A 24,922-nucleotide genomic window follows, 5' to 3' on the forward strand; every position below is an offset into this window, starting at 1 on the left:
ACTCTTCAGCAAACCTCACTGTGATGTCTGTCATCCAACTATGCCTAAATCGACCCCTCTTTCTGCTGCCCTCTAAAGGGTGCAATTAAAAAATGGAGAGCGCAGAATCACAATTACTGAATAACTGGCCTCTGATGGAAGAGATGAGTGAACAGAGGATAAAAGTAGAGATGAATGACTTGAAAAGATCGCACAAATGGAGTGGGGCAAGATCACTTAACGCAGAAAAGATTATAAACCCCTTTAGATTTTTGCATCCAAAATGCGCATACTTCATAATAACAACAGAAAGTGCTAGAAAAATGCAGCAGGTCTGGCAGCATCTGTGGAGTGAGAAACAGAGTTAATGTTTCAAATCCAGTCTGAGCCTTCTTCAGAACCCATCAGAGTCATATTGGACTCGAAATGTTAACAGTTTCTGTCTCCACAGATGCTGCCAGGTTGGCTGAGTTTCTTCAGCACTTTCTGTTTTTATTTCAGATCTCCGGCGTCCACAGTAATTTGCTTTTATTATGAGTGTCCTTCACCCTAGAAAAGCAAGACTTAATCAGGTTGTTTCAGAATGATGAACAAGTGTCTGATCCACCATGTTTTTTTAGGAATTACAATATCATGAGCAAGGAAGGAAGAAAAACCGATCCAAATACAAGAAGTTTAGCCAATTTATCTCCACTAACAAATTGCCTCTGATGTTGTATGCAGCAAGTTCATGAATACAAATCCCTATTTATTTATACATGGTACTGATGGAATTGATAAAGACACCAGAGACTCACTCCATGGATAACCTAGTGGCCAGCTCCTGAAACAATTATGTGACAGGTTTTTGGGGGCAGGGGTGGTGGTAACAACATGATGTTAACACAACACTTGACACTGGCAAACATTGGCAGAAAAACATAACCAAAAATTGTGACAACAAGGGAGATAAGATTTGTGATCAGGAAATGCATGCACTATATAAGACTTTTAATAACATATTGTTCAAGAAAAGCAACAACACCATGTTGTTTATCCTGATACAGAAAAGAGCCAAAGGACAAACCCGTGGGGTGAAATTGCCCCAGTGGATTTTATTTCAATAAAGGTATTCATTTTTTAAAGCAATGGCATAACTGATATAGGGCAATTTCACTAATGTGCTGATTAAGTCTTGCAGTGGCACGGACATTTTACACAGGTTCGAAAAAAGTATGTAAAATATCCACACATACGTATATTTAGAAAAATTCAAAGCGTCACACTTGTAGGGTGTTTGCAATGCATGTGGTAAATACACAGTCACAAATGTCTTTTAAATCAGAACCTCACAATTTCAAGTTATGGTGGGTAAGTTGCTAATTAACTGTGATCATGAGTTGCTCACCACAACTGAGATCTCCTGGGGCTTTGCTGGTTTGCCTTCGGGAGTCTGCAAAATTTTCCTGAATTTATAGCATTTTTTTGACTCTCCTGGGAGATAGTGATGCTTGGGGCCAAGTGTTTGGCTTGCAAAGTTGATAAGTCAGTAGTCTTGCTTTCCTTTCACATGTTTGTAATCATCTTTACTGGCATAGCCAAAATATCAGTGAAAATATGAATAAAACACACGCCTTCACAGTCAAGCACAATATAGTTTAGAAAAAGTTCCCAGTTGTGGGAATTCCCAAGCTGCTAGGCAAAACACCTCTAAAGAGAGATGAAAGCAGTGCATTAAAAATGAACTTTCATTGCATAAGAATTTAGACAAAATTGTTCTAAGCAAGATTTTTGAAATTAAAATCCTTAATGCAGGGTAAACACGCTGCCAGGCTGTTAACCCACTTGAGAAAAAAATTCCTCCCCGCATGACGTGCAGCAAGATTAAACACATTTATAAATAATTTCACTGCACCTAATGCATGGAGGAATTCTTTATTCACAATGTGCTGGGAAATGGCAGAATCACAGCCATAATTTCCCTACAAAATGAGTTCAGGTTTCAGGTGGGTTTGCCAGGATTAGATGTGCATCAGAGTTCAAAACTTCTCTACTGACACATTGTGGGATTGCTTCCCATTGAATATCAGAGACGATGAGAGAGATTGTGAAAACAACAACAATAAATGTGCAAGAAGCTGGAACGTGGTACATAGCAACACAGCTAGAGGAGCTCTGTCTCACTCCATAGACAAGGTGTATTTTTGAAACAAGTGGAAGCCTATGTTATTCTTTACAGCACATGGATTTCATACTGACTTTTGCTCCCTATTCAGCTAGGGTTTTTTTGATGGTGCAGTGTGCCAAAGGACAGCAGCCTCTGTAACTGAATGATGCAGTGTAAAAGGTACTGTTATTGTACTGTATGATCCAGACTGGTGGCCACTAGGGCACTTGGTCTAAGCTGCAGTCAGATTCGATATTAGTTCAATGTGCTTTGAATGCATTGGCTCTTAATCTTCTCTAGGTCACCCTGAGCTGCCTGGGGATATAGTCCAGATCCTATAAGCAAAATGAAATCTCCCGTTACACAGAAACATTTTATACATTTTTCCTTTTGTCTTATTATACACTTGGTAGAAGTTATTTTGAGTTATTTGTTATTTTCGATTGTACGTGGCTTGTATCCTGCTGTTGTTAATACTTGTTTCTCTCTTATTTGAGTTGATGGCCTGAGGGATGCATTCAACCCACCCTCAGTCTGGTGAAGATCAGTGTGTCCAATCAGACAAATTGGAAACTTCCTGAAGCCACAAGTATTCCTCCTGCACACAACAGAACACAAAAATATTATCAAAGAGGCCAGCATGCAGTATACAAATGATTAATAGGAAACATTTAATATTTTGCTTCCCTGATGATGCCATCGAATAAAGTTGTTCAAACTATGATATCACCAGTGGAACTGTTCTTGCTACTATTTTACAATTATTTTCATAAATCTGTTACTGGGTGGTGCAGAATGTTTGGCTCCGGATAATTTAATGAGCTAGTGCCTAAATGGGTAGGGTGGTCTTTGCTGGACAATCAGCAGTAATTATTCTACATGTGTAAACTGTGCAAATTTGCCAATTAAATTTCAGCAGCAGCCCTGCAGCTATTTTTGACAAACCTGTTGGGGTTTTTGAAGAATGTTACTTCTTAGATAAAGGAGGACCAAGGGATGTGGTGTATTTGGATTTTCAGAAGGCTTTTGATAAGGTCCCATACAGGAGGTTAGTAAACAAAATAGAGCACATGGGATTGGGGGTAATATACTGGCATGGACTGAGAATTGGTTAACAGACAGAAAACAGAGTAGGAATAAACAGGTCATTCTCAGGATGGCAGGCTGTGACTACTGGGGTACCACAAGGATCAGTGCTCGGGCCACAGCTATTCACAATCTATATAAAGGATTTGGATGTGGGGACCAAATGTAATATCTCCAAATTTGCTGATCACACCAAACTGAATGGGAATGTAAGTTGTGACAAAGATGCAAGGAGGCTTCAAGGGATTTGGACAGGTTGAGTGAGTGGGCAAGAACATGGCAGATGGAATATATTGTGGATAAATGTGAAGTTATCCACTTTGGTAGAAAAAACAGAAAGACAGAATATTTCTTAAATGATGAGAGATTGGGAAGTGTTCATGTTCAAAGGGACCTGGTTGTCCTTGTTCATGAGTCACTAAAAGTTAGCATGCAGGTGCAGCAAGCAATTAGGAAGGCAAATGATATCTTGGTCTTCATCACAAGGGGAATTAAGTACAGGAGTAATTATATCTTGCTGCAATTGTATAGCACCTTGGCGAGAACACATCCAGAGTATTGTGTACATTTATGGTCTCCTTCCATAGGAAGGATATAATTGCCATAGAGGGAGTGCAATGGAGGTTCACCAGGCTAACCCCTGGGATGGTGGGATTGTCCTATGAGGAGAGATTGAGGAGACTGGGCCTGTATTCTCTAGAGTTTCGAAGAATGAGAGATGATCTAATTGAAACTTACAAAATTCTTACAGGGCTCAACAGGGTAGATGCAGGGATGATGTTTCCCCTGGCTGGGGAGTCTAGAACCAGGGGACACAGTTTCAGAATAAGGGGCAGGTCAGTTAAGACTGAGATGAGGAGGAACTTCTTTGCTCAGAGGGTGGTGAATCTTTGAAATTCTTTACCTCAGAGGGCTGTGGAAGCTCAATCATTGAGCATGTTCAATAGATTTCTGGATATGAATGACATTAAGGGATATGGGGATAGTAAGGAAAGATGTTGTAGAGGCGGATGATCAGCTATGATCTGTTTGAATGGTGGAGCAGGATGGACAGGCTGAATGGTCTACTCCTGCTCCTTTTTAAAAATGTATTCTTTCACTGGATGTTGTTGTCGCTGACAAGGCCAGCTTTCATTGCCCATCGCTAATTGCCCTTGAACTGAGTGACTTGCTAGGCCATTTCAGAGGGCAGTTAAGAGTCAACCACATTGCTGTGGGTCAGACCGGGTAAGGACAGCAGACTTCCTTCCCTAAAAGGACATCAGTGAACCAGTTGGGTTTTTACAACAATCAACAATGGTGACTCATGATCACCGTTACCGAGACTAGCTTTTCAATTCCAGATTATCAATTGAATTTAAATTCCACCAGCTGCTATGGTGGGATTTGGATCCTTGTGACTAGGACATTAGCCTGGGCCTCTGGATTAGTAATCCAATGTCATTACCACTGCCACTGTCTCCACTATGTTCATGTATGGGGTCTCTAAATCTTGGCTCTTGCCCCACATCTTTCTCTAGTTTCTTCCTATCTTCCCCCATGTCCTCTCTGAGCTCATCTTGTCCTCGAGACCCACTCCCTGTTCCCTTGATCCTACTCCCACTAAACTGCTGATCACCCAACTCTCCCTCACAGTCACTATGCTATTGCAAACAGTTCTCTCTCTTCAGGTGTTGTCGCTCTCTCCTTTAAATTTACTGTCATTTCCCCTCTCCTCAAAAAGACAATTCTTGACCCCATGTCCTTGAAAACTACCATCTTATCTCCATGCTCCCTTTCCTCTCAAAAGTCCTTGAATGTGTTGTCACTTCTTAATCGATTCCCATCTTTTCCGGAACTCCATGTTTGAATCCATAGATCAGGTTTCCACCCCTGACACACTACTAAAACAGCTCTTATCAAAGTCACAAATGACATTCTATGTGACTGTGACAAAGATAAACTTTTCCTTCTCATCCTTCTTGACCTATCTGCAGCCTTTGGACGGATGATCATACCATCCTCCTCCACTGTTGTCCAGCTGGGTGAGACTGTTCTCACCTGGTTCCATTCTTAATCGTAGCCGGAGAATCACTTGCAATGGCTTCTCTTCCTGCTCCCACACTGTTATCTCTAGTGCCCCCAGGGATCTAACATTGGCCCCCTCCTATTTCTTATCTAAATGCTACCCCTAGGTGACATCTATGAAAATCACAGCATTAGTTAGCACATGTATACAGATGACACCTAGCTCCACCTCACTACCACCTCTCTCAATTCCTCTGCTGTTGCTCAATTATCAGACTGCTTATCTGGCATCCAGTACTTGATGAGCAGAAATTTCCTCCAATTAAATATTGGGAAGTCCAAAGCTATTGTTTTTGGTCCCCGCTCCAAATTCTGCTCCCTAACTACCGACTTCATCCCTCTCCCTGGCAACAGTCTAAGATTAAGACAGTCTGCTTGCAGCCTTGGTTTCACATTTGACCTGCAGATAAGCTTCTGACCTTATATTTATCCCACCGCCAACGGTGCTTACTTCCACCTCCATAACTTCACAAGACTTCACTGCTGTCTCAGCTCAGCTGATACAGGAACATCCATTCATGCATTTGCTACCACTAGACTTGACTATTCCAACGCACTCCTGGCTGGTCTCCTACATTCTACCCTTTGTAAACTTGACATCACCCAAAGCTCAGCTGCCTATGTCTTGCTGCCTATGTTTTAACTTACATCAAGTCCTGTTCCCCTATCATCCCCCTGTGCTCACTGGCATACACTGGCTCCCAGTCAAGCAACTTGCTTTCAAATCCCTCCATGACCTCGTCCCTCCCTGTCTCAGTAATCTCCTCTAGCCCCACAACCCTCTGAGATATCTTTACTGCTCTAATTCTTGTCTCTTGTGCACCCCCAATTTAAATTGGTGGTCGTGCCTTCGGTTGCCTCAGCTCCAAGCTCTGGAACCCCCTCCTTACATCTCTCTGCTTCACTAGCTCACTTTCCTCCTTTAAGGCACTACTTAAAGTCTACCTCTTTGAGAAAGCCTTTGGTCATCTGACCTAATATCTCCTTAAGTGGCTTAGTGTTATACTTTGTTTTATAATGCTCCTTTGAAGCACCTTGGGGCACTTTATTACATTAAAGATGCTATATAACATAAATTGCTATTGTTGTCAACCTTGTACCTAGAATCGGTGGCTAAGTCTGTTGATTTTTTTCAAAATATGGTTGACGCTGGTGGAGTCACATATATTGTCCATCCCTAATTGCCTCAAGAAAGTATTGGGCCTTCGTAGCAAGTATTGTTACAACTAGGTCATTTTAGAGGTCATTAAGAAACAACCATGAGCACCACACATGTATGATATATGAAGTAGGGATGGCAGGTTCCTTTCTCTGCAGAATATTAATGAATCAACTGGGCTTTTATAACAATCTGACAAGTTTCATAGTCATTATTTTCTGGTGTTGACCCACAAATTACAAGATTTATTAAATTCAATTTCACAACATACCATGTTGGAATTTAAAGTCAACCTCTGAGTTACTAGTCTAATAGCATAAATATGGCAATGGGTTTCCATGTTTACCACATGCTTAGCTGAACAAAAAATATAGAATTTCCACAAAAATAAACTAGGATACCAATGCTGGATACGGTCACAAACCTGATCTTCAGGTGGTTTTCCACAGACGGTTTGCTTAGTGCCTATTATACTGCATTGCACCCCAAAGGGACTAGTTGTCTCAGATGTTAATCCTGTAGGGGCAGATGCTGAGACCTGATCATCTGTTTTCAGCAAGGAGACAAGGCCTGTGCTAACATTTTCCATCCTTGGGTGGTTGTATGATCCATCCACTGGTTTTTTGAAAGGGTTATTGAAGGAATTTGTACAGGGTTTCATTCTGCATGCTTCCAGCTGTCTTTTCCTCGTGCCTATTCTTTGTTGAAAGCTGCCAGAACAGGAATCAGTTTCTGCTGTCACTTGTGAAGATTCACCACTCCAACAACGCCTGCCTGAATCCACTGCTGCGAATGATGGGTCTGCAAAATATAACATTACATATTATTTAAAAACTTGCTTTCCAATAGTGCCTTATCAAGTCTCCCATAAACATTGCAAAGCACATCAGTTAAAGTAAAAAGCAAAATACTGCAGATGCTGGAAATCTAAAATAAAAACAAAAATTGCTGGAAAAACTCAGCAGGTCTGATAGCAACCGTGGAGAAAAAGACAGAGACAACGTTTCAAGTCCGTAAGACTCTGAGTCATATGGACTCAAGATGTTGGCTCTGTCATTGTCTCCACGGATGCTGTCACATCAGTTGAAGTCCCCATTTTATACTTATCCATCCCACCTGTGTAATCTCCTGAGTCAAAATTACTGGAAGGTGAGAAAGCAAATCTCCAGAATATTATTAATTTCCACCTCTCGTCTCTTCATCCCGCCTCCTCTGTTGATAGGAATGATCTGGCTCTGACAGTCCACACAGGCAAATTTTAAGGGTCTCTGTTTAGTGTAAATGAGGTGTTTGTGGTCTGTAGAAGGTCACTTGCTAACCTGTTAGACCAGCACCCTATTTATGTGGAATACTGGCATGTGAAGTTTTGGTTGAGCCAACATTTATGTTGATTAGAAGATGGGAGGCTGGCCAAGGGAGCCTTGGAATAGTCAATATTGGAAGCAACAAAATGATGGTTGAGGGTTTCAGCAGCAGATGGGTTGAGGCAGAGATGGAGATAGGTCACATTACAGAGGGGGAAGTAGGTGGTCTTGGCATCAGAAACTCAGCTCAAGGTCAAATAAGGCAGTTACAAAATTTTTGATTTTGCCTGAGACAGTGGCCTGGGAAGGAGAAGAAATAAAAGCAAAATGCTGGATGCTGGAAATCTGAAATAAAAACAGGAAATGCTGGAAAAATTCCAGGATTTTCTGTTTTTATTATGAAGGATAAGGAACTTTGGCAAGAGGATGGAATTTGTAGTGGAGGCTAAATACAATGATTAATTAAAAGATATTGGTTCATCCAGGGCTGGATATCTGATAATACAGAGGCTATGGAGAGGTCAGAGGGCTAGATATCACTAGTATACATTCAGAACCTGACATGCTTTTGGGTGATTTCGCGAAGAGGCAACATGTAGACAAGAAATAGGAAGAAGCCAAGGATATGTTCTTACTGGACTCCAGAGCTCATGACGCAGGGCTAGAAAGAGAAACCATTGAAGGAGAGTTGGGGAACAGGATACAGAGAGAAAAACTAAACTTTCATGAAGGCATATTATATATCTGGATAATGCATTGAAAGGCTGTATAGTTTAAGCTCTGAGTCTATATAATGGAAGAGTTGCCTGGGCTTACACAGAGACACAGAGATGGAGAAACATAGGACAGATGGAAGATCTAAAACAGAGTCAGACATGTGTCCCGACATTACCGCGCACCCTCACGATATTTCGCTAGATGGGCGCGCGATGAAGATAAAGGCACGCCCGCCATTAATTAACAGGCCAGTTAGGGCCCTTGAGACACCAATTGTCTCGGAGTTTACATAGTCCGTGCGATTTTCAGGGCACCGCATGGGCGCAATGAGCAGGCAGGCAGGCAGGCCACATTTTCAAAAACCTCATCCATGGTTGGGATGAGGGGTGAGTGGGCTCGCTAATACGAGTAGTTTGTACTTTAGCTTATAAGTTGCTGCTGTTTGCTTGTGTGAACAGTACATCTTCATTTCGCTTCAGGGTTGCTTTAACGGAAATAAGAGGCTTGAGTTCAGGACTCTGGAGGAGTAATACCACTTGGGCCCTTTCAGGTATCAGATAGCCTTCCTTTACTCTGGGAATGGGGATTGTGGTCTCCGCTGGAGGCACCCCCTCTGAGGCCAGAAGAGGGAGGAGGCCAGGTGTTCCTATTCAGCCTCAGGAGAGCAACCTGTGGGAGGAGAGGCGCAGGCACAATGGGCACAGGGCCAACAGGAAGTCTAAGACGGAAGGGGCCACAGAAGACGCCACTATCCTGCTGCCAAGGTTTACAGGTGGCGATGCAGCTACCTCAATATGTCTGAGGTGCAATGCTGAAGGAGGCTCCGCCTCTCAAGGAAGACAGTGACCTCCACCTGTCAGATGATCAGCCCTGAGATCAGCTCCAACTGTGTGGGTGGACACCCCATGCCAATGGCACTCAAGGTCAGAGTGGCCCTCAACTTCTATGCCTCCGTCTCTTTCCAGGGGTCGGTGGGTGATCTTTGTGGAGTCTCCCAATCAGCTGTCCACAGTTGTGTCAAGCTGGTGACAGATGCTCTGTTCAGGTGTGCATTGACTTTCATTCATTACCGCACGAATGGGGCCAGCCAGGCAGTGCAAGCCAGAGCCTTTGCAGCAATTCCCCCGCGTCCAGGGTGTCATCAACTGCACACATGTGGCCATCAAGGCGCCAGCTGGGTGTCTTCATCAACAGGAAGGAATTCCACCTCATGAACGTGCAGATAGTGTATGACCACAGGCTGCATATTCTGCAAGTCTGTGCAAGGTACCCAGGTAGCTCCCATGACACTTACATCCTGAGACACTCCCAGGTGCTGAGGCTCTTAAGAGCTCCAGCCCAACTGGAAGGATGGTTGCTGGGTGACAAGGGCTATTCCCTCAAAAGGTGGATCATGACGCCTCTCTGCCATCCAAGAAACGAGGCCGAGCTGCGGTACAATAGGAGTCATGCCTCCACAAGGGCAGTGGTAGAGGGAGCCATAGATCTTCCCAAGATGCGCTTCTGATGTCTGGACTGTTCGGGGGCGCACTCCAATACCCTCCAGATCGTGTGTCATTATAGTAATTGCATGCTGCGCTCTCCACAATCTGGCATTGGAAAGGGGGAAACACAGTGGAGAAAGAAGATGTTGATGCAGCTGCTCTGGGAACTGACAGTAAGTCTAATAGTGAATCCAAGGACGAGCACAGTCAGGAGAATGCTGAGGGGATAGACGCTGACCTGGGCAACCTCCAGGGAGGCAGGGTTACCCAGGATGCTTTGATCCAATGCTCCTTCAGCTAGCCTACCAAATAAGAACATGCCAGGGCTGCAGGCTCCATATTCAATACCTGACAGGAACATTTGCTTGGTGAACAACATGCACTATGTGCCACTTCAATAAAGTTCAATGACAAACAAGTCACTCATAACATCATGGGTTACACTGCACCTGCAGAAAAAATTAAGCACCCAGAGGCTTGTTGAACGGAAACATATTTAATGACGCCTGGCATACATAATACAAATGAAATTGATAGGTGCTATCCATCACACCAATTAACATTTAACGTAAAAGTGGGGGAAAAAAATATCACCAGTGATAAGCCCATGTTGTGCTTAAGGTGCTTTAAGTTTTCACTTGCAGGTGCCACATCTAGGTGCTTCCCCCTCGCTGGCACTGGCATTGGAAACAGCCTGCTCACTCTGCTGTCCTGTTGGCTTTAATGACCTTGCGGGGGGGTCCTCTGGCCCGTGGAGCCTGTGCTGGCCCCACCTGGGAAGGAGTGGCCAGTGCCACAGCTGGCATCTTCCCAGTGCCAGCAGCCTCATCGGATGCCATAGTCACTGGCAGAGGGGCAGAGGAGTTGCTGCCATTATCCAGAGTGCCCTGAGAGGAGCCTGCAGAGACAACAGACAGCTCGTGCGCCAATGTGAGGTCGTTTTGGACCTTCCTGCTCACCATTGATGGACGGGCACCTAGCTGGGATACTGGGTGCCCAATCCATTTCCCACACTGACAATGACCACCTGAGGTCATTGCCAGTGTGAGGACTTGCAGGTCTGAGCGCATCCCCAGGAACCCCTGATTCAGCTCCTGAAGGAGCCACTCCATGGGAGTTGCCACTCTCTCCATGGTGGAGGCAGTGCACTTGGCCATGAAGGTCATTGCATTGCTCACGCTCCACATGGACTCCCCCACAACGGAGAGTATGCTACGCATTCCCTCATGTATCTCCGCCAGATCCTCCCGCACACCCTGCTGGACTTCCAGCATCTGCTGCCTCAGGGATGACTCCAGAGGGACATCAGCCTTCGATTGAGAATGTTCCTGGTCCACAGCAGTCCTCCAACTGCCAGTGTCCTGGGCATTCTCTGCCTCTGCCTGCACCTCAAGCGAGTGTGAAGTGCCCTCACCAATGTGCACCGAGATACTGGCCGCCAATGTAATGCCCACCGAGGTGCTGTTGTCTGCACTGGTGCTGCTTGGCTGAGAGGGTGTGACGCAGGTGCGTTGTGATGGTTGCTGTCCTCTGGGGTCAGTGGTGGGCCTTCAGGCTCCTCAACTTGATGGGCTGCTGGTGACCTTGAAAGGGAGAACAAGGACATGTCATTAGTTGATGTCATTACACTGTTACTGTGCATGTCTGGCACCCGGATTAGGGTGCCCTCATCTTTCCATTATCAGTGGGGATTCCATGTTCGAGGCTCAAATCAATATAGAGACTACAGTGGAATGGTTGCAATTACAGACATTCTGACCTCAGTGCACTGCACTCTTAGCTCCCTTTGACACCCCAACCAAACCATGGCCGGTTGACCTAGGCGCATGGTGCCTCTCCAGCTCCAGGGTCTCCTGCTCATATCGAGTTAGGATGAGTAGCTGGGGCACTCCACCACCAGTCCGCAACCTCTAGGCATTGTTATGGGATGTCTTCTCCTGAAAGGACAGAGGAACATTGGTTAGTCCACCCTTTACCTGCATTACCATTGCAGCCTGGCCAATTCCACCTGAGAAATACCTCGCAAGGCTCAGCCGATTCATGACCCTGGGGCTGCAAGACACTCATTCCAAGCAGCCAAGGCTCACCCCCTTGCCCAGATGCTGCCTCGTTGACATTTGCCACTCACGGTCTAAGTCGTCTGAGGTCTCAGGGGGTGGTGGGCAGCTCCTAACTGCTGTACTAAGTGACCCATGCCAACATGGTACTCACCCTTCCCGATCACAGGAGATCATTGAAGCGTTTATGGCACTGCAGCCTGTGCGCCTCACCACATCATGGGAGCTCACCCTGGATGCCACCTCCTCCCAGGCATTTTTGGTGAGGTGGGGGGCCTCCTCCTCCCGTCCCCGGGGACAAGGATCTCTCTCTGTGCTGCCACCTCCTCCAGGTGACTGCCCCACCAACCTGCCCTCCCACCTGCCGTGTTCACCCGCTATGATCTCCATCACGAGGTGCAAGTGCTTCACTAGCAGCCTACAAATGGCTGCTGCGGCCGCTTTTGAATCAGACGCCAGGTTGCCATTGGACCCAGCGGACATTGAACTCCCGCCCCTGCCTGCCCCTTCTCGCTGTTGCCACTGTTACCGCTGTTGCATCTTACACTGGGGGGGCCTTAATTGACCCGCCAGCGTAAAATTGCGGTGCGGAGCTAATCACGAGCAGTGGGTGGCTTCCCGACCACCCCCAGTGAGGGAAAAATTATGACCTAAGAGTATTTAGAGACACAAAGATGGTGTAGGGATGGGCACACAGTGGATCAGAATATTTGTTCTAGCTTAGCCTTGTACCTGACTCAGAATCGTCAAGCTCAGTATGGATTCTCTGGAAGTAGTCTGTGTCACACAGATTCTCTTGGCTCGTCTCTGGGCTAACTGAATCAGTGTTAGACTGCACATGGTCACCATCTCCTGAATGAACCTTCAGTCAAAAGACAACCACTATTAATCCTGTGCAGCTGAACTCATTTGCATCAGTCACAATGTCAATCCTAATGACCCAAGCAAGATCAAGCATTTACGTTATGGGGAATAATAGGTGCCCAAAGCACTTTTTCCTGAAGGATATAAAGTGTGAACGTTGAATAAAATATACAGATACTGTTACAGAGGCTGTTAGCTTTCTCAAGGTCATGCATTACCCATTCAGTTTATTCATATGGTATATAAATTGTCAAAGAATATAATTTTGGAGTAGCATAACCAGCTCATTAAAGATCATGAAATACACAAAATTCACCACACCATATTAAAGTCAACCACATCCAGGAAACAAATCAACAAATCAAGTTTCCTGCATCACTCAGTCATAATCAACTCTCAAAGTTATTTAAGAACATACTCGCTTTGTGTCACAGACTCTGCTCTGGAGAAATCTATTCTGGATAATATTTTGTAGAGTATTCTGAAGTGATGTCTTCATTTCTTGGCTGTTTGAGGCCTAGAAAGTCAATGGCAAGTATCTTTCAAGTTAAATTACATCTGTAATCATATAGGTTTTCAATTTTCTAAGCAAAGTTGGTAGTGAAAATAAATGATGGAAAGAAGTAGGGCAGTGGAGTAGCATAACAGACCTACCATAGATGCAGCACCTCACTGATGCCTGACTGAGATCAGCTTACTCAACACAGACGGCAGAATATTAGATTACAGAACAGAGACAGCTCCCGTGGCCTATCAGGACTGTGCCAAGGATTGAACCTGTCTATGTGTTTAGTACGATACTCAGCAGTGCCTTTTCTCACCAAACCACTGAGGTATTAATGTTTTGTAGAAGATTGTATAATACTTTGATGTCTTCATATTTGGTACAGTGCAGTCTGTGCTTGTCTCAGTACCACCTTTGTCTATTTAAAATTATGCATTTATTTGCCAACCACAGAACATTCCCACACATACCTTCAGGAGCTGTACAGACTTGGTTCTAAAATCACCATTTGTACTGCTCGACAATATACTCTGAATGGCATCACAGATGACAGCAGTTGCAGTCTGAATTCTTCTCTGTTTCTACAGAGAAACAAATTAAATAACCACTGGCTTATAGAAACTACAAAACATCTTCCTGTTCTCAATCACATCAGTGAAATCAAATAGAATTTTTAAAATGCAAGCAGCTGATTCATAATTGTTAGTTTTTGGGGGGGGGGATAGTGGGTTGACACAGGCAAGGCTGTATTTAATGCTGATTCCTAGTTTACCTGATGGCATTAATGCGTAATCCACATGACATAGGACTAGAATCATATGCAGTCCAGATCAGATGGAGGGTCATAGGTTCGCTTGAGGATATTAGTGAATCAGTTGGTTTGTTACAACGATCCAGCAGCTTTCAAGGTTATTTTTCTTGTGCTAGCTCAGGGACAACCATGGCCAAGATTTTATGGCCCCACCACAGCATGTTTTCCCCTTGGTGGATGCGGCGAGCCATTTAAATCTCCTTTCAGTTCAGTGGCACCGTAATATCCCAAATGTGTATTGAATTAATGCCTGTAAGGGGCAAGTATATCTCTAGAGTGCACCAGAGAAAGATCGGGTATTTTTAACAAATTCTTTCTATTTTCTCCAAAAAATGCTGAGTTACACTGGGCTATAATTTTAAACTGTCTTTAAGTACCTACTCAAGTGGCCGTTATTCACACGACAACCTTACTATCACACGATAGTAAGTTTTGAAAGGCAAGTTAATCTTTGGGACATCACAGCTGAGCTTAATCATGTGCTTACCAGATATCTGCACAAATGCACTTTACAAAAGAGGCCATTGCAGAACAATTACCAATGGGAATCTCTGGGTGACTTTTCCCTCCCTAAACCAGAAGGATTGCTCACCTGTCTGAGATCAACCAACGCAGCATAGGTTGAGAATTAAATCTCAAATCTTCCTGGTCTTTAGGTTTACCTATTCAACCATTATTATTTCTATTGTAATGTGATATTGACAGAATGCATTACTGGGAACTATGGGATGAGATCTATAATCTATGTTTCTTGTAACGTATCAGGTTAACCCACTGTTAGGATATAATCATATCCACAACTCCTCATCCCTTGTCCTATATCTTTAGTTAGCCACTGATACCTTCTTGAAACATAAGTATTCATCCAGGACTTGGTGAAGCACAGGTTGAATTGATTTCCTCACAGCATCTTTATTATAATGCAAAATCTGGTCCAGATGGTCAACAATGGTTTGCTGTCCTCCTGTCAATAAAAGAAGTACATTAAAGATTCTCAACGCAAAGAAATCTTTTGAAGAAGCCTGGACTTCATGATTATTATGCCTATGGCAATCCAAATAGGATGCCATTGGCATTATGATTGCAAATCTGAGGCCAGAGTTTCACATCAATAACCCTCCTTTTTTTAGTTCACAATATAAATAAAATAATCAACAAATCTGCAAACATAAGAAGGAATGTCAGAGTATAAGCCCACTAATGACCTCAAAAGGCATGTCAAAAAGGGATAACTGAGCCCTGAGACAGAGGCTCAATTAGAAATTAAATCCCTGAACCTCCCTCCCCTCCAGAAGTAGGACTTGCACTTCTGCGCATACACCCAATCAGAGATTTGAGTCAGCATAATGTTTATTTGCAGCCACACAGCTAATGGAACATCCATTCTCAATTGCAATACAGAATGAATCCATTTGTGTATCCTGATAAATAAAAATGAGGCAATGATATAAGTACACCTGAAACTAAAAGAAGCTCATGGACCAGGCTTTGTGAAAGTACCTATTACATCCACCAGCTCCAATTGAAAGTCGTCCCAGTATTTAATAAAGAGAAAAAGAAGAAGCATCTGCTCTTGGGCTTCACCATATTCAGACCAGTCATCTTCCAGAGTTGATTGAAGAGTGTAACTGATGTCTGGGCAGGCTAATCCTGTAACAAACACATATGTACACTGCATAACAGGCTTTTAAAATTTGTTTTCAGATTTCTTTTCTCCTCTCCGGCAGATGTTTACTTTTAAGCAGGTGCAGTTCTTATTGGGCCACCAACCCTCCAATATGCCAATGACATGTCCATGTTAGCACAATTTTAACCATACCGTGCATCACACTTGAGCTGGATCCTATCCTCACATACCAGCATAAACTACTGCATTGTGTTTAGGAGTGGAAACACTGCCTGAATGTTCCCATCCATTGACCAAGGGCATTGAGAGCAATTTTTGGTCTGGTATTGAATCTGGATCTTGTATCCTGTGGCTTAGCGCCACACATCTGTTAAAGTTATCCAGTGGGCCATCAGGAAAACTCTTTTGGGGCAGGCTTTACCTGCAACAATGTACAAATATATACAGTTCATACAGTCAAAGTAAACATGCATAAGTGCATACAATGTGATGATCCAGGCACCATAACATTTCATTACAATACATATTTAAAGACTTGCATTTATGTAGTGACTTACACAACCTCAGGACATCCCAAAGCACTTAACAGCCAATGAAGTACTTTTGAAATGTAGTCACTGTTGTAATGTAAGAAACATGGCAGCCAGTTTGTAAACAGCAAACTCCCACAAACAACAATATGATAATAACCAGTTAATCTGATTTATTGAAAGAATAAATATCAGCCAGGAAACCAGGGAAAACTACCTATTCTTCTTTAAAAAGGTGCCACGGATATTTAACATCCATCTGAGAGAGCAGACTGGGTCTTGGTTTAATGTTTCACCCGACAAACATTACTTCTGACAGTGCAGTGCTCCCTCAGTACTGCACTGGGTGTCAACCTCGATTTTTGTGTTCAAGTTCTAGGGTGGGTCTTGAAACCACAACCTGACTCAAAGACGAGAGGGCTGCCAACTGAGCCTCGGCTGACACTCTGTTATAACACAGCATGATTGACATCTGTCAATATGACTTGGATTGCAACTAGATTTGTGTATACCCAGGTAATGTTTATGTATATGTTTCAATATCTTTGAATTAGTTACACTTTAATTCCTGTAATGGGAACAGTTATTCTTACTTGCTCCAGAGGGCTTCGACTATCTTATCAGCCTTTCCTGCCTGCCATCTATTATGCTACTTAGCTACTCTCAGACTTCTCCATCCCACCCTTACCTTGTTCTTCATCTATTTACCAACCTCTTCTCACCCTGACTAACTATGAGCACCAATACAAGAGACTCCCTGTGTAAAATATGGGATAGCTATTGCAGCAGAACATAAAATACCAGGGTCCAAACTTGATACCGTATTGAGCTTTCAAGCATGTGTTACACTGTGGCCAAATTTGGGCTTTAGCAAAACCATTTTTTTAGGGGTTTAAAAAGTCTTCCTCTTAATGTTGAGCTAAAAATTAGCACTGATGGTAATCTAAAATCATATGGAGATACAATGTTTGTGGCTGTCTAAAATGTTAAAATATTATCACTTTTGGGTTGAAAATCATACTGATACTCCCTTGCCTATTGTTTTAAGAGTTATTAATCCACTGTGCATTCAAGGTGAAAAGTACTTTATTTATTGTCTCATAAGATGTGGCATTGCTGGTAAGGCCAGCATTTGTTGCCCATTCCTAATTGTCCTTGAATTGAATGGCTTGCTCGGCCATTTCAGACAGTTAAGAGTCAACCACATTGCTGTGGGTCTGGAGTCACATGTAGGCCAGACCAGGTAAGGACAGCAGATTTCCTTCCCTAATTGACATTAGTGAACCAGATGGGCTTTTAACAACAAACAACAACAGTTTGGTGGTCACTATTCCTGAGACCAGCTTTTAATAATTGAATTTAAATTCCACCAGCTGCTATGGTGGTATTTGAACCCACGTCCCCAGAGCATTAGCCTGATCCTCAGAATTACTAGCCTAGTGACATTACGGCTATACCACCATCTCCCCTAAATTTGAAAAGGTTATTTTCTTTGGAGTCTGTAGATGGTATTTTTATTTCTTGTAGTGTTTATTTAATTTTTAAATAATAGTTCAGGAAGTTTAGTCTGTGTTGGATCACCAGTGATTTTTGTTTTAAATTAGCAATTTAAGTCCTTAATTATAGAGCTGAATAAATAGCCTATTATGAGGCCATGTATGTAGCTGTAGTGGCTTTAATACTAATTACAGTAATTATAATTAAGCCTGGGGTATTTTTCACTACAAATTACTTCAGTCTCTACAAAATGAGGCTAGTATTTCAAGGACTTTATACATAAAGCAAAAATAGTCACAAATGCAAATTATAGCTAAAAAAGATTGATTGGACTGTTTTATTACTGTAACTTGTTGAATGACCACTATTGCTGTTGAATACTCATAACACCTCCTAGTAGATTTTTACTTGTCTCTGCTTAAGTATTTGCAAAAAATTCAGTGAAACACTGAAAATCATGACATCTTACTCACAATTACATCCCAGAGGAACTGTAAACTCTCAGTGCAATGCATTTTACATGATGTATGCCTTCTTTTTATAACTTCACAGCTTTTAAGAAAATCTCCCTCATTATTAGCTGGTTGAATAGCTGAGCTGTGCAAACCAGGCAGATCCCAAGTTTGATCCCTGGTCTGTGTAGTCAGCCAATTTGAGCAACAATTCAGGTGCTACAATTAGCCTCAGTTCTCCAGGAGAAAGAAAGAGCAAAATCTCCCATATTTCTACCCCTAATAACCTCCTGGTGGAAGAGAATGACATGTGGACTAATTGCATGTAGGATCATTCTAGGACTTGGGGAAGAATTTTTCCCCCGTTGGTGGGGAAGTGCAGGAGCGGGTGAGGGCAGGTGTGTCTCCGATCAGCGCCGCCAATTGAGGGCGCACTGCCATTTTATGTGGGCGGGCCAATTAAGGCCTGCCCAGTGTGAATGTCCGCCAGGAAGCGCTATGTGCTCCCTGTGTGGGCGGCGGGGGTGGGTGGGTTCCCTCAGCCGAGAGTGCACTCTTCTGTGCATGCGAGCGAAAGAGCGCACTGATCTCCCTGAGGCTAAGTGCTGCCTCAGGGAGATCGGCTTCAAATTTTAAAATGTTAAAGAGACAAGAACAACATTTCCCTGACATGTCCCCTCATGTGACACTGTCACATGAGTTGGGACACGTCCAACACTTTTAGTGAAATCTTTATTAAATATTTAAAAACCCTCATGAAACCCCACTCCACCTGTGGATGAGGTTTCATGCTTTCTCTTAAGCCTGCCAGGGCTCCTGGCCTGCCCACCAACCTTAAGGTTGAACGATCAGGTCCATTAATTATGTTAAGTACTTTTTAAATGGCCTCAATAGGCCATTGACAGGTCAGTGGGTGCACAGCTGATTCGGCTGTGTTCCCGCCGACCTGAAAATGGGAATGATGCAGGGTGACATCGGGAGTTCTGCCCGATGTCATCCTGCGTCATTTTACGTGTCAGCGAGTGGGCCCCAAACCCCCGCTCGCTGACCTAAAGGTCCTGCCCTTGAATAATCCAACATTCACTGAAAGTTTATATATGATGACTAGCCATTTAGGAAAGATTGGGGGTGCCCTAGAGCTAGGGTAAACCACCTCAGGCAACTAGAAGGTTAGAGGAGAAATTGGTGGAAAGAAGGGCACAGAAAATAATTAAAATTGGAGAAATATAACAACTAGGGAGCTGTTTTGTTGGTAAGTACTTATAACTAACTGTATGAACCTATAAACTACCCTTTTCTTTATTAAAAGTGTTCTCTGAGTAGCTTTATTTCTGTGTTTATATCCATATCCCAGCTTTAGCTGAGCCAGGAAGAAGGAAAAAAATTAGTATACCCACTTTGCAGGTTTTCATGACAGAAAACCATGATTCAAATTAATTTCACAGAATTCGTATAAACAATACTTGAACCACTATAGGATATCAGCTTTTGATAAACAAAAATGCAAATATAAAAACTTTCCTTCTATTCTCTTTATGTCTTGATTTTGAGTTGGATTTTGCTTAAATTGCTTCCAATCTGCTAGATGGGATGGATCCATGAAGAATGACAAGGAATATTTGCTGTCCTTGAACAATATAGGCAACTCGGCTGGTCCATATATAAATATATGTGTCAAGTCAAGGAGTGTTGTTTTATCTTTTGCAGGTATCACGAACCTGTAGAAACTATTTGCTAGGGCCAAAATGATATACTGAAGGTTATAATCCTTTACGACTTCTACTCCATGATCTAATAGCTAAATCACAAACAAGGAGCTGGATCTCACACTGTTTTGCCAGTGGGTTTGAAGGCGGGGGGCGGCGGGGGAGGGGGGCATGTAAAATCTAGCAGGTGATCTTCCTGCCATTCCTTGGGCCTACTGAGGCCCTTAAGAAGCCAATTAATGGCCACTTGAGGGCCTCATCTCACTGCCCCTTGTACATGCTGGAAGCCCGGCAGCTTTAGCTGCGCAGGCTGATGTCGGGCATGGGAGGGGCTTTGTGGACCTACTGGGCCCATTGTAGTACCACCTTCAAAGGTTATCTAACCCCCATTTAACCCTCTCCCCTACCCTCCTGAACCAGGCCCCCACCTCACTCCCCCTTGATCGAGACCCCTGACTCTGGACTTATCTGGGCACCTCTGTGTGGTGGGACTGCCTGTGGTCCCGGCAGTTGTCAGTGCTCTCAGCAATGCTGGTGGGACTAAGGAGCTGCTGGACAATCGAATTGGCTGGCAGCAGTCGAAGGCGAACTTCCTCCCGAGATAGGGTGGAAGTCTCTCCATAAAGCAATTAACACTGCTCCTAGCGTTATATTCAGGATTGTGGGTGGGCGCCCTGCAACATTTTAGCCGGGGTACCAGAGACAACAGTGCCCTGTAAAATCCAGCCTTTAACTGTCATTAATATACATAGCTGTGCAAAATGTTCAAACTCTAATGTCTGGATGAGTGCAGTTCCAATAACATTCAAGGAGCTTGTCATAGGAACTTAAGACTTAGGAGCAGGAGTAGGCATCATCCAGGACAAAGCAGCCCAGTTTATCAGTACTCCATTCAACATTCACTCCCTCCACCACTGGCGTATTGTGGATGCCAAGGCTTCTTCAACATTTCCACCCAAACCCATGACCTTTACCACCTGGAAGGAAAGGGCAACAAGTGCATGTGAACAGAATCCACTGCAAGTTCCCCTCCAAGTCATATACAATCCTGACTTGAAAATATATTCCCATTTCTTCATTACTGCTGGGTAAATATTCTGGAATTTCCTATCTAAAAGCACTGTGAGAGTACTTTCACCACATGGTTTATGGTTCAGGGTGGTGACTCACCACCATCTTCTCAAGGACAATTAGGGTTCGGCCAAGAGTATTGGGCTTGGCAGTAATGCCAACATTCCATTAACGAACGGCATTTTATCCGATTTTCATATTAATGTGGTACCAATTCACATGCCTTTGAAATTCAGTGTGAGCTGCTGAAACTAAAATTTTCATGGAAATTCACAAGGAAAGCACAGTTCAAGTGCTAGAATATCAAAACTGTTCAAACAAAGCAATCTTCTGGTTATTGATTAAGGGAAAATGACATTGATTTGCACTTCCACAGTGCTAGGCCATAAGCTCATGCTTGATCATATCTACCCCAATAGCCATCTTAACAATATAGTGGACATCTCATGCAATGGAAGCATGTCACAAGATGCACGCACTTTAGCAGAGAAACTCCTATCCTATTTACATCCAGACATGTTGTATACCCCTTCAGTGAAGGATACAGCTACATTGGAAACTCTAGTGGGTTTGTTGGGGTAGTTCTTAAGGCAAGGGCAAATAGCTGCTATTGATAATATCTCAAGCACTCCACATATTCCATCTTCTGCTAGTTTGTTAGGAACAGAAAGAGGGAAAGATTTCCCAGCAATAGGATGGAGTCTGCAGCAACGTGAATCAGCTGCACATCTAAAGTCTCTGCTCAAAGAAAAGAGAGTAAATGTATCATATAAAGAATTAACTGTTACTTATATATATATATATATATATATATACAAAGTTAACTTGCATTAATCAAAATAAAACTGTGGTGTCAAAAATGTGGGAATGCCATTAAAGTGAGGAGTACACAATGTTCATGAAGCAAATATATGGAGAGTGAAGAAATTAAAAGATATTAATGAGGGTCTATTTTGTGATTGAACATTCCTGGTATAAAACACTGTTTAAACCAAGTGATTTTCAGGAATTTGGGCTGGTAGGTCAGTTGTACCAGATACTGCCCCACAATTTTTCATCCATTAAGATTAGCATTGTATCATTGTGTGACCTCCAGATTGAGTGCAGTGAGCTTTGCACTCACAAGACAGATACATGATCCCATTGTAATTATTAGCATATGCACAGTGAACCAGTAACTCAAGGGTTCCCATTATGGCAAGTTGTGAAGTTGAATTCAATAAATCTGATTAAGCTGTGGAGAAAACTTACTCTGAAAACTACCAGCTCATCGTAAAAAACACAACTGGTTCACAAGTGCCCTTCAGGGAAGGGAGCTTGCCACCACAACCTGATCTGATCTATGTGATTCCATGTCCACACTGCATGTTTGACTCTGTTACCCTCTAATTTTTATCCACTAACTTATAAAATGATCGTTTGGCCCACCATCAACTTCTCAGAACAACGGTAGTAGAGACTGGCCTCGCTAGTGTTGTGCACAGCTCAAGAACAAAAGGTTTTTTCAGGCAAGTCATTATTTGATACTTACATTACATAGTGAGTGCTGTCAGAAAGTACAGTGTGTCCATTAACGCAAAATTTGTCCAGCTTCTCACTCCTAAAATTAAAGCATTTTAGTTACTGTTCAATCAAGATCATGCATTTATGATCACATCAGTCGGTTTCTGATTTTGACGGCAAATGCCAATCATTTCTGTTCAGTAGAGATATCTGGTACATACATAGTACCAATGCTGTGCAGTCAAAGCCTGATCAAGATACACATTTATTTTCAATTTATGTAGTTTGTTTGGATAATTCTGTGGTTTATTTTTCGTGTATAGGCCTTATTTTGCACTTAAACATTCAAATTCTCACAAGTATCCATCATTCTTTCCAAGAACATGTTTAGAAATTAGATCAGCAAAATCCATGTACAATGCTTAATGTTGTTTGATCACTTTCCTGTTTGTGCAGATATTAACCCATTTAAAATAAACTGATAAATACTTGTCTATAAAAAAAGCATACAGCAATGTAGCAAGTGTATGTTTGGCATTCATATGTGGAATTCACTGGTCAGAATATCTACTTTCATAAGTCTGGCCACTTGACTCATCAAGCTCACATTAATCCTAAAAATAAGTATTTTTATGACTATTCTACCATGGACCTCTTCCTTCCACTTTATGATCCCTTTCTTTAAAGAACACCAAATTACTTCCCATACTTCCTGCAAAAGAAGGATCAAGCATTATTTTCCTTGATAGTATCAACTTTATATGTCTGGGTGTACTGTGTATTTGGGAGTGCTTAATTTTGGGGAAATGCGCAGGGAGTGGGTGTGGGTGATAGTTGGGAGGGGTGGGGGGGAGTGTGGGGGGAGCTGCACAACCATCACATCCAAAAATTTACATGCCAGTCTGCTTCAAATCCTTTGATTTTTATTGCATTAAGGATAGATTTCTCATCAGTTTGCGCCATTCACAAGTATCTACTAATCTAGAACTGCATCATCCATATCCTCTTTCATATAACGGCCTGAACATCCATCATCCTTTGCCATTGTGGCTCTCTAGGTCCCAGATAATCAACATCAAAATCCTCATCCCACGTTCAAATCACTCATTGTCTCCTCCGCTGCTCATGTATCCCTGTCCACATTCTGAATTCTTCTGACTCCAGCTTACTATTGGCCCTGAAACCTATCCACTCCACTTTGTAAGGTCAATCTTTCAGCCATTACATAAGGAACTGATGGAGCTGGCAAGAATGGAGTGATGGTGGTTAGGCTTAAATGCAGAAGGGAATAATTAAACATTGAGTTCTGGGGTTAGCAGAGGTTTGGGAAAAGTGAGATTACAAACTCCTAAAGAATTACTTTATACTGATAACAAAAATATAGTGATAATCCATACACTGCTCTAGTAAGTGAATATTCTTACCCAAAGATGTGAGTCGATAGATTACCATTTACTTTGATGTAAAACTGTATTTTTACCTATAAGAGAAAGCTTTTTCTTACTTAGTCTTGAGAATAATGTTCAAAACCAATACAACTTAAAGAACAGCACTGCACATATTTGAAAGTATAGCCTTCTTAATAAAATTATTTTTGTCCATTGTGACAGTCATCTTCCCCACTGACTAATATGTTTTCTTCTTTTTCATTGGTTAGTCTCTTGCATTTTTTTCTTTCTACTTGGCTTTGTTATTTTCCATTATTCACCAACCATATTATGCAAAATTCTTCATGCTGTTTTCAATTTGCCCCCAAAACCTTCTAACCAAAAATGTAACAGCTGTATTCTAGTGAAAAACAAATTTTTTGAGATACACCAACTATGGCTCTCAACCTTCTCCCTATTTGTACCTATGTTTTTAATCACATTACAAATACATAAGGTTTACAAATAATAGATTAGCCTTCAAATTGGCTTCAACTGTTTTTCTCCCACCCCTCCACAATCTATGGCCCACTCTATTTTGTCCTCTAAACTGCCTAAACTCTGTATAAATCCACTCCTGTATTACTGAAATGGTAAAAAGCTAGGAACAGTGGAGATCCAAAGACCTTTAGGATTCCATGAACATGAATCATTAAAATATAGTAGTCAGATATAAAAAAATAATCAAAATTGCAAATGGAATGTTAGTCTTTATAACTAGAGGACCAGAATATAAAGTGGGGGGTGGGGAGGGGGGTGGATTTTGCTACAGCTATACAAAGTCCTGGTTAGACCACATCAGGAGTAACTGTGTATAGCTTTCAGCACCACACTTGAGAAAGTATTTAATGGTCTTGGAAGGAGTGCAGTGCAGAATCATTAGAAAGTTACCAGGGTTATAATGTGAGGAAAGATTACATAAAATAGGAT

At 42.6% G+C, this 24,922-nt stretch overlaps 1 long non-coding RNA gene across 1 annotated transcript; it reads right to left on the reverse strand.

Moving 5' to 3' along the window:
* Positions 1–728: 728 nt before the first annotated feature.
* LOC121273019 lies at positions 729–13,368 on the reverse strand. The gene is made up of 3 exons (XR_005941939.1): positions 13,282–13,368; positions 6,862–7,238; positions 729–2,723 (listed from the first exon to the last, which is right to left on the reverse strand). It is a non-coding gene; the product is annotated as an uncharacterized LOC121273019 (long non-coding RNA).
* Between the last annotated feature and the right edge of the window lie 11,554 nt (positions 13,369–24,922).

The sequence above is a fragment of the Carcharodon carcharias genome, chromosome 37, assembly GCF_017639515.1.
Source record: "Carcharodon carcharias isolate sCarCar2 chromosome 37, sCarCar2.pri, whole genome shotgun sequence".
NCBI lineage: Eukaryota > Metazoa > Chordata > Chondrichthyes > Lamniformes > Lamnidae > Carcharodon > Carcharodon carcharias.